The sequence below is a fragment of the Pteropus medius genome, unplaced genomic scaffold (genome assembly GCF_902729225.1).
Source record: "Pteropus medius unplaced genomic scaffold, Ma_sr-lr_union100, whole genome shotgun sequence".
NCBI classification, from domain to species: Eukaryota; Metazoa; Chordata; class Mammalia; order Chiroptera; family Pteropodidae; genus Pteropus; species Pteropus medius.
In genome coordinates, this window is record NW_024346065.1 from 534,054 (window position 1) to 549,741 (window position 15,688).

Here is a 15,688-nt window from a genome sequence, read left to right on the forward strand (position 1 = left end):
ACAAAATCCTGAAAAAAATGTCAGAGAAAGAGGAAGTTCTTTGCCCAAGGGCAAACAGCAAGAGAAAAGGAGCTGGAAGCGACTCAAGCTCTTGTCATCCAGCTCAAGAAGATATTTTGGCTGAAATACATCATTACATAATATTTACACCCTTCCCCACCTGAGTTTGGGCTACATGCTCTACAAAGCAAATTAAACATCTCCTGCCTGTCCTCTAAATGTCTACAATTTAAAAACAGGCAAACTAATATACGGACAAATTCAAGAACTTTGGTGACAAACAATCCCCTAAGGATAGTGTTCTCAAATAAACAATTCTCAAGTACAGTTTGGGCACAAAGGTGAGGATGTTAATAAATTTTGCCCTTCCCTCTGGAGATATTGAATACCAGGGAGAAATATTAAAATTTCATGGTTTAGTTCCTCAAAAAATTAAAAATACAATTACCACATGATACAGCAATATACTGGCATATATATATGTGTACTTCTGAGTACAAACATCCAAAAGTGAAAGCAGGACATCTAAGAGAACCATGTTCATAGTAGTATTATTCACAATAGCCAAGGGGTAGAAGCAACCCAAGTGTCCACCGATCTATGAATGGATAAATAAAATGTGAAAAATACAAACAATGGAATATTATTCAGCCTTAAAAAGGAATGAAATTCGAACACGTGCTACGACATGAATGAACCTTGAAAACATAATGCTCAGTGATATAAGCCAGTCACAAAAGGACAAATACTAAGTGATTCCACTTATATAAGGTACCTAAAGTAGTCAAATTCATAGAGACAGAAAGTAAAGTGGTGATTTCCGGTTGCTGGGGAGTGGGGGGAGTTAGTGTTTAATGGATACAGAATTTGAGTTTTGGAAGATAAAAGAGGTTCTGGAGAGGGATGGTGATGATGGCTACACAACGATATTTATGTATTTATGCCACTGAACTTTAAAAATAGTTAAAATGGCAAAGCTTATAAAATATTTATCATAATTTAAAACAATTTTTTAATTGTGTGATTGCCATGCCCATTAAATAACTGGACTTGGTCTTTTAGGGGAAAACTGAAACACTTTGTTTCTGACATTTAGAAGCAATGTCATATGATGAGGGGGTAAGTGCATTAGACAAGACACATTAGAAAGTTCTTCATCTAAAGGAGCAGCATGCAGGTACAATTCCCTTGGAATGGACACGTATATAACCCACCAAGAAGGTGGCTTTGTTGGCAGCCAACATTTGACAATTTTTAATTAAAATAATCCCTATATACCAGCACCACTCCATTAGGGGATGACTGTCAAAGTGTACATTCCAAAAATTACTAAGTGATATCTATGTGCAAAAGTATTAGGCAGGGCTTTAGGTAAGACCCATGACTGTAATTCATAAATCAGTTCATGCCCTTGAGAGCTGTCTAGTTGAGCAAATCATAGATGGACACAAGGAAAGTTAAATAATCATAAAAAAGTCTATGATTATAGTCAAGTACTACATGTAATTAGCCCTTTACCAAATTTGGAGAAGAAAGAGATTACTGGGGGCTGAAGTGTTTCAGGAAGATTGATGGAAACCACCCCGAATTTGGGAGAAATGTTCAGGACTCAGTAAATAGAAGTAGACAAACATGATTATAAAAGAGAGAGTTTGTGATGAGAAGTGGTAAGAGATAAGGATAGAAAAAGAGATTGGAGCCAGATTATAATGGCTAATAACTTTATGAGTTTGGATTTTCACCTCTACCTGGAGGGGAACCACTACAGGTTTGGGAGAAAAGGTGATAAACACAGTGTTTTAGTGCAGGATGGCTTTGGAGAAGGAGACCTTTAATGGATAGAAAGCTGGACAACAGGCCACTAAAGTATAAACTTGAGAGCTACTAAGTCACAAAAAAATGAAACCAAACATGTGCTTTTGCTAGGTTAATGCTAAGGCTTTGAAATATGTCAGGCCATGTGCTTACATCTGCATTGAATTTTTTCTGAAGGATACACAGGAAACTGTTGACGTTGGTATAACTCCTTGGGAGTAGGATGGAGGTAAGAGAAGAAAAATTTAACTTTTCCTTGTACACCCTTGTACTTCTTAATCATGTGCATGAATTTATTTTATAATTTTAAGGTTTTTTTTTTAATATGACAACACAAAGTGGATTCTATAACCAGCAAATTCAAAACATTTCTAATTATAAAATGAAATATATTTCAATCTTGTTTGCACTGTATCTTAATCTCTATCACAGAATGGAGATGTTGTGAGAATAACCTAAAAGTAATAGTACAAAGTATACAGAACGAAGGCTTTACTGCAAAACAGATGTTATGAGTCACCCACAATAAAACACCTCCTTTTTGGTGTATTTAAATAAAAAGTCTGCCAGAGTCTATTCCAAATCAACTCCTCAATGAAAACAAAAATCAGAAATAATATACTGGCCTCAGTAAATGGCTTTTTCATTCTTCCAGTAGGTCAGACCAAAACCAGTTGAGTCATTATCGACTTTTTCTTTCTCTCTTATCTTCTATACCCAAATTCCATCAACTCTATCTTAAAAATCTATCCAGAATTTAACTGCATCCCACCACCCCCACCACCATCAGCCTGATCCATCATCTCTAACCTGGACCACTAGAGTAGCTTTCATTCCACTCCCTGTTTCCACTCTTGTACGCTATAATCAATCTTCCACAGGACAGCCAGAAAGACCCTCCTAAACACCAATCTGAACAAATCGCTTGCCCGCAACTTCCAGTAGCTTTCTATCGCATGGTTAAAATCCAGAGTCCTTGCATGACTGAAAGCCTCATGATCCTGACCCCATTTCCTCTCCGACGTCAACTCCTGCACTGTCCCCTAGCTTCCTCCACTTGACTCACACTGCCTTCCTGACCATTCCCTGGACACAGCAGTGGCCTGGCCTCAGGACCTTTGCATTCAACCTTTCTTTCCCAAACAACCTGCCACCCCTCTTTGCTTCATTTGGGCCCCTGCTCAAATGAAAACTCATCAGAGAGGCCTTTCCCCATCATCCTACCTCAAAGAGTAGAACCACCTCTCTTTCCCTTTGCACTGCTTTATTTTTTCTTTATATCATCTGAAATTATGATACATTCTCATGTGTTTGTTGTTGTTTAGTACCTGTCTCACCCAACTAGAATGTGTGCTCCATGATGTCAGACTTTTTTTTTTTTTGGCCACATACACTGCTATATTCCCTATGCCTAGATTATGTCTGGCAAATAAATGAGAGTTTAATAAATAGTTGTTGATGAATGACGTACATACAAATCAAGGCACTCAAGATCACTGGGAAAAAAAAGATTTTTGAATCCCAAAATGAGGCATAAGCGTAACAACACTTTGGGGTAAATTTGAGGTAAGTGGATGAAAAAGCCAAACATCAATTGACAGGCGCATAAACCCATCATTTATCTATGGCACGTCGGGGATCCACATGCATGCCGGACATTAATTCATGCTTTATCATCTGTGTACACTTTGGAGGGCCATTCTCGAGGGTTTGTGGCTAAAGAATAAATACTATAACAAGTGTCCTTTTCCCTCTCTCCAGAACCAATGAATTTAGACTGAAAGTTCTGCTGATGAAAGCAAGCAAGCCCTCAACCAGAAAGCCTAGAATATTCAGTTACTCTACTGAGGAGATCTGAACAAGCCCCAGCCTGAGAACTAGGAAACCGAGTCAACTTCTCTATAATCTACTAGAGGGATCTTGGGCAAATCACTGCGCATTTCTAATCCCATTTCCTTGACTGTAAAGCAGGTCTGATGAGCTCTTCTTTGCTTCTTCATGTAATCATTATAAAATAAAATGAGATGATGTATATACAAAGGCATCCTGAAAACTGAGTGGACTACATACATCATCTGTGTGATCATCATCTTGTACTAGCTGATCTCTAGTTTACATTCCCTTCGCTACCCCTGGTGAGCTTTGTCCAAACAAGGGTCTGATCTGGTCCTTCCCCTACTCAAAAACCTTCGTTGATTTCAACTTGAATCTTCAATGTTCCTCACAAACTGAACCTAAACTATCTTTCTGGTCCCATCTACTGCCCATTCCTGGGCTATACCCTGAACAGCTACAGAGAACTGTGCCTCACTCCCTAATCTAATCATGCTCTATTGTGCCAGGCTAAATGCCTAGAATCCCATCTCTGCTTATCCTCCTTTCTTCCATTAGAAAAATCCTAGGCACTCCTCAACCTGAACCAGACACTTCCTCCTACAGGCTCTAGCTTAGGTATCCTGCTGAATAACTGCTTGTCTGCAAGTTATTTCCCCCACCAGAGCAGGTCTCCATCTGATCCCTTTTTTGTGTCCTCAGCACATAATGCACACTGTAGGTACCCAATGTTTGCTTTTATTGAATATTTTTCAAATGGCTCTCTCAGAACTTTCCAGCTCTATTCTCTATGATTTATGGCTCAGAGTCAGTATTATGAAAGGCCTCTTCTTTTCTACCCTGAGAAAATATGACGGAAGGTGAAACTGATTGACTACTCCTAGGGGGCTTCTAGAAACAGGCAGGAACTTGAGCAGAGAACAGAATGAGGCTAGAGACTGCTTTCCAGTCCTCGTAAGTTGTGTCTTTCAAGTACGCTTTGTTTCATTTGAAGTGCTATGAATTCTCAAATGAGACACACCCATATTTAAGTCTGGTACAAAATGAAATGATTTTCAACTTATTCCCTTTCAGGACTATCTAGTTTCTGCTTTTTATGGTGGTGGAAACTTCTGAATTGACTATAATTCAAAGCAATTATTATTCTATAGCTGTCAAGGTGCCCTGTTATTCTTTTCATAAATATCCTGGATGATCTGAGCCCAATTCAATGCAAAGTCTCTTTTTTTCTAGCCCTGTGCCTTTTCGCTTGCTAAATTTATAGCATTCAAATGAAAGGAAGAAAGGAAGCCCCACTTTTGCCCTGACTGCTAACCTGATATATGTCTGGGTTTTAATTGCCCTTGTAATTATACCCTTGGCCAGGTCTGCACAGGTATAGTATAAAAATTAAACATTATGGCAAAGCCTGAAAAAGCCTCGCTGAGGTAGGAAGAAGATGGCTTTATAATGTTTCCTGCCACCAGAAAAAGGAAAGAGAAAAATCAAGGTGGTCTGGGAATGTAATAAGCTAGCCAGACAATCCACCAAGGAAGCATTTCTGTCTAGGACTGCCTCTAATGCTGTATGAGCTGTAAGGCTGGAATCCACTGGTGGTTTGATATTCAGCTAAGGCTGGCTGAAAATGTAAGAACTAGATCTTTTGGCTGTGAATTAAGAAATAAGCACAGCAACAAAGGGAAGCATGCTATGACATTTTGTAAATATTTACCAAGGGGAGTTGACAATTCAGTAAATGGAGCCAGATCTGACAGTGAATTCTCCTGACTGCCTCCTACGCCTTCCCTCGATCACCACTGCCATCTCCAAAACCAGGTGACCTTCGCCTCTTGGGGCTGTCAGAGGAAAGCAGCATCTTTGTGATAAACCCAGCAAATACTATGGGAAGATTCTGGCACACAGACCACTGCATTTACTCTTCTTCCCCAGATTTCTTATCTAAAATAGAGGAGTAACTAAGGATTTTTGGCTAGTAATATCCATATGGTTTCAGAACACAGTATCCATGAACTTCCCCCTGCCGGCCCTCATAAAATCAAATTTCTCATCAGCCCACACAGCACAGTTATTTTCACTCTTGATCCTCCCAAGTCAATTTATAAATGTTAATCTGCAGGTCTGAAGTTATAAAAAGCATTGTGGAAATGAAGAGAGAAACTTTATATCACTTTAAACCTCCCATTGGTCATGTTTCCTGCCTTTTCAGGTATTGGATAGAGAGTAAAATTTTGTGTTTGATTTTGAAATTTGAAATAACATACTTCAAAAGCAATTTGATTGACTAGGTTTAGATTAAAATAGGTATCTGAAAGTCCCAATAATTCCGTAAAGTCTTTTCTTTCCCAAACTGCCCCAGAAATGCTACATAATAATGTCTTGAGATTTGTACTGTCTCAAGATAATAATGTGCATGCCTCTTGTGTAAAAACACATATATCTGTAAATCTAACAGGCAACTGGTAGATTATGGAACAGTCTAGAGTTTAATGCTCATAACACCTTCTCTCCTGCCTATTCCCAACACCTTTTCTTTCTTTCTTAAGATTTCACTAGATGAAAGTATTAGATTTTACAATATGTCCTCTCACAATCTCCCCCAAAGGAAAGAAAACTTCAGTGGGTTGATTAGGCAGAGCTCTAGGTAGTAAACTCAATCTTGGCCTTGAGAAAGAAAGAGAGACGGGAAAGAAATGCGAAGAATGAGAAGTGTAGCAGGCAGGTACCACAGCTGCACAGGTAAACTGCAGTTAGGGCTCACCTCTAAGCAAGTGACTATACAAGTAGAAGGCTGGACTCTGTGACCTCCAAGGTCCCTTCCCACTCCAATAGTGTTTGTCTCGTAAATTTTTTATAGTCATTCTCTGTCCTATCACACTGTCCTCATGCATCATCAAGCCTTCCTAGCCACTTCCAGGACTGAAAGGAAAATCTGTTTTCAAAAAATCCATGCTTTGACTACTGCCAAAATTTCAGTTCTGTCCTTGAAATAATGACCTGAACATAATGGGCAAGGCTAAACACCTCTGAGCAAATAAATGTCCAATACCATCTTCAGGTAATATTCTTAAAGCTCTGATATAAGCAGAAATATTACCTGAGAACTTGAGAGTGAAAGATTGTGAAGCTAACAGACAATCCTACAACCAAATCTTTCCAACTTGTACTTCCATACCCCCTTCCAAACGTCTAACCTTAAAAAGAGCAGAATCGAACAGCTGAATTTGAATTGTGACCCTACCTTTCATCAGCTATGTGATGTGAGGTAAATCAATCTCCTTGAACCTGTTTCCTCATTTGTAAAATGCTGATAACATGAGCTACCTTGCAGAGTTACTCTAATTAAATAGGATAACATAAAGAACACTCTGAGCATTCATTAATTCATTCTCTAACTCATTCAATGATTAACCATGTGTCAATTACCAGCCAGTCACCAAGCTAGGCACTGATATGTAAAAGATAGAAAAAAAAATGAAAGCTGTTACTATTTTTATTTACCAGTCTGTTTCCAGAACTGTGGCAAAACTATCAGATTTTGCCTTTAGTTCAAAACTTTCCTTCACACCTTGTTTGCCTAAAAGTGTCATTTTTACTTCATCAGATATGATCCCAGGTGGGAGTCTGTCTCCTGCTGTACCTTTCCCTGCCCCAAAGCTAGTCATTCAGCAGGTAGAGGACACCATCAGATCACTTGGAAGAAGCAACGACCAGAGCAAAAGGTGGCATCCCAGCTCTCATCAGCTGGGCAAGCCACTCAGGAAAACTTGATATGCCTGTGCTATAAGGCTGGTCCTGGATGCCTGAGAGTTTTCAGGTGCTTTCAATTCCACCAGCGAACTCTGAGTCTTCTGAGAACTCAGGATTAACAGAACTGGCTCATCCCCAATCATTGTGCCTGGGCCACTGATAAAGCTAAGAGCAACAGACGAGGGATCTAAAGGCTACATTTTTATACAGCAGGCTTTACGTCTTTCAGAATTTGATAAAGTTCTGTATAAATGACCCACCTCTGAGAAGCTGGTTGGTTTCAAAGCTAGTGGGCTCTTCTTTAACATGAGCCTAATATTCCTTTCCCTAACCAGCCCACAAGCCTAGCTGTGATGGGTGCTGGGCGTTCAGTACACTTAACATTTTGCACTTGCAAAAAAAAGTTGAAGACATTCAGAAACCCAAGGCTCCTAGCAAAAGAGTAAAAGTCTCACTCTAGGAATAGGAAATGACTTGCCTGGGTCATGGAGCGGGGTGTAGTCAAAGAGCGAATTCTAGAATAAAACTCAGAACCATCTGTGAAGCTAAGGATAAGTTAGTGGATAGCATAGAGATGCCTAAAAATTTTGACTTGCAGACTGCTCTCATGCAAGAGCCACCTGAATCACTTTCCTTAGAAACTGAAGTATAGATCCTGTCTACTTCAAGGCTGGGGGTTTTGCATGGCTACTGCCTACCCGAGGTTGTAAACCTGGCATCTCCTCACAGGAGTTCTCGGTACAAAATACTGTCACTATATTCCACACACACACCCCATCTGATGTGTCTAAATTTTTTTTTTTTTTGAAACACTAGCTTCTTTTCATTTTCCTTCAGCGAGTGTAGAGAGTTATTATTAACTCTTGGCGCCGCTAACTGCTCACTGAAAACAGTGGTTTAGATATTAATAGTCTATAAATCAAGGCCCTACCTGGGGCTCGTTGTCACGGAAACAGTACTCAAGCCTACAGCTACTTCCCCACCCTCGGAAGTCTGGGTGAGTTGGTGGGAGTTGGGGATTGTTTCAAAGCTCCGGTGATTTCTCTCACTTTCTGCTATTTCTCAGGGCCAAGTTGTTGGAGAAAGAGGGACTGGTGAGGCGGTGAGAGAAGAGTGGACCGCAGCAACTTGGAGGAGCCGAACTCTTTGAGAGAGGAAGAGCAGGGGTCCTTACAGTATGGCTTCGAGAGCTCTGACCTTTTCTCTCTGGGTGTGCACCTGGCCGCTCTCTCCGCGTGGTTCCCAGCGCCCAGGGGCGGAGGCGGCCTCCTCCGCTGTCCTGCCCTGTCCTCTCTGCCAGGGCGCTGGGCTGCCCGGGGAGCGCACGGCCAAGTTCCCCAAAAGAGAATCTGAGCGGCCCCAAGACTGAGAAGCCCGGCAGCGGTAGGCAGAGAGGGCAGCGCGGAAGACCAGGAGGCGAAAGACAGAACTCCCTTCACCCTCATGCCGGGGTACTGGAAGAGGCGGCCCAGCACCAGAACAAGCAACACCTCACCGCCCTCCCAGCGTCCCCGGGCGACGCTCCAGGATCTGGTTCTCCAAAGCAAGCGCCCAGCTCGCCAAGCGCCTCGGAAGCCCACGCGGATTCCCGCGCCCCGGGGCGTTCACTGCCGCAGCCACCAGGGCCTCCCGGGCCCCGCACCGCCCTCACTCCCGGCACCCGGGATTGGGCCCCCACCCGGTCCCCTGGGCCCAGCGCCTCCTCTGCGCTCTCGCCGCGCTCCCCAGCCTCGTGCATCAGCACCCACACCCACCCGCCTCGGACCGCGGGGCCCTCCCGGGACTCACCTGCGCTGGGGCTGTAGCGGCGGCCAGCCAGAGCCCGGGGGCGACAGCGGCAGCAGCACAGGGGGAGGAGGGCAGCGCGGGGCTCCTGGCACAGCGGCCGCCGGGCGCCTGGTGCTGCCGAGCCGCGGACCCGCCCAGAGATATAAATAACATTATCTGAGGAGGGACATTCCTGCAGGGGGACATCGCTGCTGCCGGGACCAGATAGTCCCGCGGCGGGGGCGGGGAGGCGGGGCCGCAGCCTCCCGCAGCGCCAGGCCCAGCCCCCGCCTTCCCCACCCACTCCCGCACCTGCCAATCAGCCTCCGCGCCCAGGGCACCTGCCCGGCCTCTGTCCCTGTCCTGCTCCCGGAGCCGGCCTCTGCCTCCCCGTGGGCCGCCTGGGCCCGGGACGCTAGTAGTCCGAGCAGCGGCAGCTCCTGCATGGTCGCTCACCTCCCCAGACCGCGCGCTACCCGAGCCCCCCGCGGCGGGGAAAGGGTTTGCCTCTGCGGCTCGGGCCTAATTCGTGCGCCCAGAGCAGCTAGTCTGGCCTCGGAAATGAGCCCCTCAGACACACTTAGGCCGTAGGGTGGGCAGTGCGCCCCCGCTGCGGGGCGGGCGGTGGGGGTTGGATGAAACAGATTGTGCCCGGGGAGGTGGTGTGTTTGCGCGCCCCGGGGCTGGCTTCACCCGACTGATGGTAAGAGCAGACGCTAGGAGGGCACCGGTGAGCCCTGGGCCAGAGGTCCCCGCTCCCAGCTGACAGTCTTGGCGTGGTCAGGGCAGACCCGGCAAAACTGGCGGGGCGCAAGCCCCCAGTTTCGAGGCGCTCTCACACTGCAGAAACTATAATCAACAGGCAAGCTGCCACACCAGCCCACTCACACCTCTTGGCCGGCCCCGGGTCTCCAAGAGAGACTCTAGGTCTTCCTCGCTGCCAGCCTGGGCGGTGTGGGATGCAGCAGGCCAAGGAAACATTAGAACCACTGATGCGAGAGAGGAAAAACAGGGCACCTCCGAGTCACCTCGAGAGCGAGAGACTCAGAAGAACATCAGCAGCTTGCAAGATAGTCCATTTTCTTGACTTTCTTGCTACTGAACAAGATCATTGTTCAATAAGCCTTGGTGGTCTGCCTTGTCGGTAGCTTTCATCTCTTCTCCACCCGCCGTGCCTCGGACAGCTTCACGGCAGTCATCAGCCCAAGTAATCTCAGGTATGATGGAGAAGGCAGTGGAGGTTAAAAACGTATAGATGCAGAAAAGAGTTTTAACTTTGATGCTGCCTGGTATTCTTAACAATGGAACAGTCTTACTCCTGAGTTATTTGCTTGGGAGTATAATGATGCTGTTTTCCAGTATTCACCAGGAAAAGGAATGTTTAATTGCCAGATGTGCATACTTAGTTTATATATTGAACATTAGCAAACGTGTTTCACTTCCTGCTGCAGCCACACTTATCGAGAGTGAGCATTTAAACACTGAGATGTACTCAGGTACAAACTCCTCATATATTACAAAGCCACAGAATTCTCCACCACACCCCCTGTTGTCTCTGCCTTTATTAAGCTCAATTTCTTAAGAGACAGTAGTAATACAGGGAAGATGACATAAGGATATTTGTGGTCATCCATTAGATCAACACGATCCCCGCTTTGGTAACATTTAAGAATCCACTTGTTTATTACTGAGTTAGAAACAGAAAGGTCTTTTTCATTTAAAAAATCAAGAACCAAATTCTAGTAAGTAAAACAGGCCAGCTTTCAAAGCTGAGACTATCGTGTATCTCAAGTAGAAATCCTTGATCTATTTTTGAAAGAAAAAAATGGAGAGAAATTATATATTTATGTTTTTAGAAGCCTTGTGTCAATAAACTTATTTAAATAAATTCATGATAACCTGGACTTGCCATTCTGTATACATAATTATATACCTCATGAAACAGATAATTCCTTAGCTACATGTCTGTGTCACTGAACTGAAAAGTTGCACACATAGATTAAAACCTGTAATTTTTAACCACAAGAAAAAGTTAATATGATAAAAGCATCAATTCAGTGGACAGATTACTTCAGGAGTTTACAAACCAGCTCAGCTGCTTTAGTTATCTCCACTTTAGCTGAAAGCTAAATAATTCAATACAACCTCATTTGCTACAGAGCCTGTTATCCTGACAACATCCCCAAATGCTTTACAGCTAATAGAGTTACAGTGAAATGATAAATCAGAACTGAGAGAGAGAGGAAGTTTAGAAGTGCAGGCATATCTCGTTTTATTGTATTTTACTTTATTGCACATCACATAGTGTTGCATTTTTTACAAACCGAAGGCAAAACTGTCTGCTAACAAAAAGATTACAACTCTATTGCAATACTTGCTTTGTTATGGTGGTCTGGAACTGAACCCAGAAGATCTCCAAGACATGCTTGTAGAGAGGAAAAGGGCACTGTCAAATAAGGAGGGGAAGAATGGCAGATCCCTTTGAGAGTGGAAATGAAAAACTGGGAAGAGTGAAATAGAAAAGAAGGAAAAGCTGATATAAGGATTGATAATCGAGGTCATTGTTGTGGGTAACAGGGATTAATTCTTCAGGGACTTCCTGAGAAGAGTATGGAATACCTCCTGGAATTGTCTGAAGTGGAGGAGATTGGCCCTTATCCTGAGTGGTCGAAGGGCTGCCCCCTCTGACCACCACTGCAGACCAGTCAATCTGCAGCTTTAGAAGAGTTCTGGGGCCAGAAGGGAAGATGTGCATTTAAGCATACATGCTGTCAATCAGGGAGTGGGAGGAAGCCCTCACAGAACAGTCTACCCAGTACCAGCAAAATCAATAGGCAAGGCCAAGAGGTTGTAAGTTGGATCACTAGAGGAATCTGACACAAGAAGAAACATTCACATTCTACCTATTTCTGTATTCTCTGATTTTTTTTCACATTGAGCTAATATTATTTGATAATAATATAGATAACAAAGAAAATAATAGGTAGAGATTGGATTAAGATGGTGGATTGAGCAGATGCACTTACCTTCTCTTCCAACCCAAATCTCATAAAAAGTTATTTCTTAGAACAGGAATCTAACAGCACAGAGCAATAAGAAAAAGGGTGATAAATTTTCCGGGAGTTTTTAGGAAATTCTGAGATATAGAAGAGAGAGGCATGATCTGATCTAGAGAAAAACGAAATCGGAGGAAAGCGAAACAGGTTCAGGAAAAGGAATAGTTTTGGGAAGTTCCAAGAAAGTGTTGAATGGTGCAAGAGGAGGGGAAGGCCTTAGAATAATTCACTGGAGTGCCTCCTCCCCCCTGCTGCTGTTAAGTATCAGAGGGTTGCCTGTGGGATAAAGAAATTAGTGGGGATCTTGGAACCAGATGGGCAGAGCCTAGGTATCTACTGACCCCCAGAAATAAGAGGGAACTTTCGCTCTCTCTAGATAGCATGTCATGCCCTTCCTTCACAGTCTGGAAGAGAGGCTATAATACATAACACTAGGCAAAAGCATTCTCAAATAAAAGATGAGTGGATAATCAAAATCATCGAATATTTTGTGGGGGAAGAAGAACCAACCCCATGAAAGAGGAACACAAAACTCAACTAACAGAAGTACTATCAGAGGAAACTAAGTTAATAAAGGAAACAGAAGATAAATTTAAAATGAATTTAAATTTTATTCGGCAAGATTGAAAGGATATTACATCCACAACAAATAATCAGTGAGAAAGCATAGAAATTAAAAAAGCTATTTCTTAAATGGAAAATGCATTAGTTGATAAGCAGAACAGACTGAGATGAAGAGCAGATTCGTAGAAGCAGAAATTCTCCCCCAAACACAGAGCAAAAGAAAAGGCGATGGAAAGTTCATGAGAATTTTTTCATGGTTGAAAGCCACGGAGGCAGGATCCCCAAGGTCCAATATCCGTCTAATAGAAGCTACAAACGGAAAGAAGAGTCAAAGTAGGAGGTGATAATAAGGAGAAAGTAGAATAAAATTTTTCAGAGTTGAAGAAAAATACGAATTTTCGGATTATAAAATCCTTCTAAGTTTAGAGCAGGATGAAAAAATTTTAAATATAGTTTAGTTTTATGTACAGTTTAAAGTTTATGGTTTTATTTATAAAATTTAAGGACTTGAATAAAATTAAATCATAAACCCAAACTATGATAAACTAGACTAACTTGCTATGCCTTGAATTAAATTAATCTTAAAAAACTATTTTCACTGAATCACAGAACCAAAATTTTTTGAAACAAATTTAAAAACTACTTTTACTTAGATATGAACATATATATTAGAAAGCTATTTAAAAACAAAAATACCAAACCAAATAAACCTGAGCTTACCCAATGTTCAACTCATTCAAACCCCTGCTAACAACTATGGAGGAATCAAGAACTCATGGTAATGTACAGAAAAATAGTGCCTAGAATATATCTCCTCAAGCAAGAGAAACAAAAGACATAAACAAATGGGCGTACATCAAATTGAAAAGTTTTTGCAAAGCAAAGGAAACCATTAAAATGAAATGACAGCCTACTAAATGAGAGAAGGTATTTGCCTATGATACATCTGATAAGGGATTAATATCCAAAATTTATAAACAACTCATAACTCAACACCAGAAAACCAGATAATCCAATTAAAATAGGCAGAGGACCTGAATAGGCATTTCTCCAAAGAGGACATGCAGATGGCCAATAGACATATGAAAAGATGCTCAACATCACTAATCATCAGGGAAATGCAAATTAAAACCATAATATGATATCACCTCACACTTGTCATAATGGCGATCATCAATAAATCAAAAAACAACAAATGTTGCTGAGGATGTGAAGAAAAGGGAACCCTTGTGCACTGTTGGTGAGATTACAAATTGATGCAGCCACTATGAAAAACAGTTTAGAGGTTCCTCAAGAAATTAAAAATGGATATAACCTTTCGACCCAGTAATTGCACTTCTGGGTATTTATCCAAAGAAATCCAAAACACTAATTCAAAAAGATATGTGCACCTCTATGTTCATTGCAGTGCTATTTACAATAGCCAAGATATGGAAGCAACCTCAGTGCCCCTCAGTATATGACTGGATAAAGAAGAGGTAGTACATATATACAATAGAATATTACTTGGCCATAAAAAAGGAAATCTTACCATTTGCAACAATATGGATGGACCTAGAGGGTATTACGCTAAGTGAAATAAGTCAGACACATAAAGACAAATACCATGTGATCTCACTTATATGTGGAATCTAACAAACAAAATAAACAAATTAAACAGAAACAGACTTACAGATACAGAAAACAAACTGTTGATTACCAGATGGGAGGGAGGTTGGGGAGCCGGGTGAAAAAGGTGAAGGGATTAAGAAGTTCAAATTGTAGTTACAAAATAGTCACGGGGATATGAAATACAGCACAGGGAATATAGTCAATAATATTGTAATAAGTACGTTTGGTGCCAGGCGTGTACTAGTCCAATCGAGAGGACCACTTCATAAGTTATATAAGTGCCTAATCACTATCCTGTACACCTGGAACTAACAAAATAATATTGAATGTCAACTCTAATTGAAAAATAAAAATTTTTTAAAATAGTGCCTAGAGCTCAAAAAAAACACATTAGTTCTCTTCTTTTTACCCTTTTACCAACAGATGCATTTCATGAAACTAAGCTGAAATTACCATTCCATTTCTAGAATCATTTAGAAGAACCACACCCTCTACTCTCCTAAAGACAAAGGAGCAGCAGGACCAATTGGAAAAGCCCACCATTTACAATACAGAGGAACCAAGGAAGAAGGACCAAACTTTCCCTTCAGATGCCTCAAACAGAAAGGTTGCAGCAAGTGTGCAAATACCAAACTGATCACCTCTGAAGGAGCAGGTGACACCAATTGCAAATTTCCCTCTACCAACAATGGAAAGAAGCAGAGGAACAAGGCTTACATCTTGTCATCTGCTAGTCCATGGAAGCGCTAGCCAGTCTTAGGAATGGATGAGCATCTTTCCTTATACAGTTCTTCCTGAGCTTTTCTTCCCTTTTCAGGACTAGATTTAATGTTACCTAAGGGATGTGAGCTTGTGCAGATCTAACAGCAGGCTTACGTTGGGGTGTGCTGATGAACTCGGACTGGAAGGTGCTGATGTTCTGTAGTTACCTTGTTCAGGCTGTATTGCAAGGGCTTTCATAATAAATACCACAGATCTGGTGGCTTAAACAACAGAAATTTATTTTCTCAGGATTCTGGAGGCTTGAAATCTGATATCAAGGTGTTGGCAGGGTTTTTTCTTCGGAGGCCTCTCTTTTTAACTTCTAAATGGCCATCTTCTCCCTCTGTCTTCACAGGGTCTTTCCTCTGTATGTATGTCTGTGTCCTAATCTCTTCTTATAAGGATACCAGTTATACTGGGTTAGGCCTGCCCATATGACCTAATTTTACCTTAATTATCTCTTTAAAGGTTCTATCTCCAAATATGGTCATTTTCTGAGGTATTGGGGGTTAGGACTTCAACATATAAATTTG

At 42.0% G+C, this 15,688-nt stretch overlaps 1 protein-coding gene across 1 annotated transcript in view; it reads right to left on the reverse strand.

Moving 5' to 3' along the window:
* The window catches only part of SPTB (spectrin beta, erythrocytic), a 110,503-nt gene extending 100,891 nt beyond the window's left edge, over positions 1–9,612 (reverse strand). The window contains exon 1 of the mRNA XM_039875236.1: positions 9,184–9,612. The gene's annotated coding sequence lies outside the window, so the exon portion shown is untranslated. The remainder of the gene's footprint in view (positions 1–9,183) is intronic.
* Between the last annotated feature and the right edge of the window lie 6,076 nt (positions 9,613–15,688).